Here is a 2,904-nt window from a genome sequence, read left to right as displayed (position 1 = left end):
AAAGATAGAATTACAGAACTCTAATCCACGAGGAATTAGGAATAAACATGTACCAGGTATTTTCAGCGCCCAGGCCTGGGCGCCGAAGATTTTGGCGCCCAGAACCAGGCGTTGAAAATAGGGTCTGGGCTGTTTTCTTAGTCAGATTCGGATTCCTAGAATCCGGAGTATTTGAGATTTAATTAAGTCTTTTAGTGCGTATTAACCTTATGACGGGATGCGTCTGGGCCCGTTACGAACTCTAGGCTCGTTAGGATTTTAATTAATACGTAACTCTTATTTTCGAATCGTATTAGGAATAGGATTCTATCGCAATTTCTATCTCATTTAGGATTTATGTTGGAGTGCAACACCTAATTCTGACAGGTTTCTATCTTTTATGACTTGCCACTTTTAACAACTACCCATTACGGCAATTACTATTTTTAGCAGGTTCCCATAAATAGCAGGTTTTGGGTGAAATGAAAAGGGGAATTGAGATTCGTTATTTTATAGGAGATGCGTTGTCAAGTGGAGATTTACGTTTTCATCATCGAACCTTCCATTTCGGGAATGGGGACAAAAGTAGGTGTCTACAGTTAGCCCCCACTTTGACTGAGTCTTGGAGTAAGACGATGGTCAAAGTATTAGACGGAGTGCGTCGCACAAGCCATGGTGACCTGTTCTTGCGAGGGTTTCACGAGCCCCCGAGTGATAACATTTGACTTAAGGGTCATCACTTGAAGTGTCGACATATCCCTCACGTGTCATTAGGATTTGTCAACGGATAGTATAGAAACTTCCTCACTTTGTCATTGGAAGGATCTAAAGGTGCGCAGAAACTCCCTCACTTTGTCATTGGGAGTAGCTACAGATGTTTCCGAAATCAAAGCTATAAAGTGTAATTGGGCCTGGCCAAGCCCAACCACAAGGTAAAAATGTTTTTAAAGATTCTCATTTTCAGGGCTAGCTAAACGAGAAAACCCCCTTGTTTTTTATGGGACGTAAAACAAAGGAAAATCCAGCACATCGTTTTGTTTTGGAAAAAACGGAAAACCAATCCTTTTAATTTTTGTAAAAGGGAAAACGAGAAAAAGTTATCGCTGCAGCGACTAAGGACCTACGCGGCTTGTGACGTAGACCCCGCCGGCTAAAGATGGCGAGCCTGTCCGCTAAGGGTGGACGCCCCGTCCGAAAAAGTGGACGAATCTTGTTTTTGAAATTTGAAAATAAGGACCTACGCGGCTTGTGACCTAGACCCCGCCGGCTAAAGATGGCGAACTGTCCGCTAAGGGTGGACACCCCGTGTGATAGAAGTGGACGAATCTATTTTGAAATTTGTTTTGTGTTTATTTTTTGGAAAATGAGGACCTACGTGGTTTGTGCCGTAGACCCCGCCAGCTGAAGATGGCGAGCCTGTTTCATTTTGAAGTTTGAAAATTTTATTTTTGGAAAACTGAGGACCTACGCGGCTAGTGACGCAGACCCCGCCCGCTGAAGGTGGGCGAGCCCTGTCCGCTAAGGGTGGACATCCCTGAATTCATTTTTTCGATTTGGGAACTCGAGTGGTTTGTGACGCGATCTTGCCAACTGAAGATGGGCAAGTTCCTATTTCTTTTGTTCTTTGTGATTTCTTTTGAGAATTTCTTTTTATTCATTCTTGCAAGAGCGAATTCTTTCGAGGGATGCTCGAATTTAGTTGTAACCTGAACGTGGGCTGACAATGTGTTCAGACGGACCTTTGTTTTGCGACCGTCTGCTTTCGTGGTTTTGAGCTACTCTTTATGGCTCAATTTTTGCCACTACTTGGTCTTTGATCAGAAGACCATGTACAAATGTCAATGACGACCCTTTTCTGAGGTCGAACCTGTTCTTTTGAGATAATCCAAACATGGGGAAGCGTATAGCGCAGCTCGGGAATGTGATTTTGATTGTGCGCTCTCTGTTGGAGTATACTTTTCGCGAGCCCCCAAGCACTCGGGCTTTGGTGGTCATTTTTCGCATACTTCATAACGTCTTTTAATCATGTTTGGGGTCGAGCTCGTATGTGCGAGCGACCTTTCATAGTAATGTGCTACTTTGGCGAAGTCATGGGGTGCGACTTCAGTCTTTGGGCGACAAGGTTTAATATCATTCGGTTTAGCTTGACCCAATTTAATCCTTTGACAGACAAACATTTTTTTATTTGAGAAACCAACGACTTAACAACATTTTTTCGGTGTTTCGAAGAATGACCTTGATATTTTTTGTTTTGAAAAGTGTACATATATGTTTCCTTGAGACAAGTCTAAGTTTCGACCAAGTTTTACCATTCATTTTTGCTATTTGGGAGCTTACAGGTGCTTTTGGGCTTGATCTTAAATGTACATAGGGCCTCGTGTCTAGCAACACGGTTTTAAGCCTTTTCTTGTTCTGCGTTTTGTGAAATCTGGGCCTTGGGCTGCATTTTCGGCGCCCAAGGCTGGGCGTTAATTATTTCGGCGCCCAGCTTCGGGCGCTGAAAGTCCTTTCCTGGCGAATTTTGACTTTCGGATTTCTTAACGCGTTTCCGAATGGGATCAGGATGTCACTTGATGCGTTCAGCTATATAGAGGCTAGATACGTCCCTATTTTCCATCACTCTCAATTTCCTTCTTTCTTTGCTGTGTTTTAATTACTCCTTGCTTTCGTCATGTCGATTCCCACTTTCTCACTCCAACGGACTGTTAGGCGTTGGCTACGGGCCCTTAATCCTACAGAAAAGGCTTTATTGAAAGAATACCACTTAAAGGCACTTTTTTTTTTTTTTTGACAAGCAAGAGGGAGAATATATTATAACCTGAAAACTGGTTACAACCTAGACCATGAAACCAGGCAAAGAGCCAAGGAAACACAGCCAAAAACAGCAAGTCTCAACACACTGAGACTGAACAGCCCTAGAGAAAA

The sequence above is a fragment of the Spinacia oleracea genome, chromosome 5 (assembly GCF_020520425.1).
Source record: "Spinacia oleracea cultivar Varoflay chromosome 5, BTI_SOV_V1, whole genome shotgun sequence".
Classification (NCBI taxonomy): domain Eukaryota; kingdom Viridiplantae; phylum Streptophyta; class Magnoliopsida; order Caryophyllales; family Amaranthaceae; genus Spinacia; species Spinacia oleracea.
The sequence above is the reverse complement of the archived record's forward strand: the minus strand, read 5'-3'. Positions refer to the sequence as shown.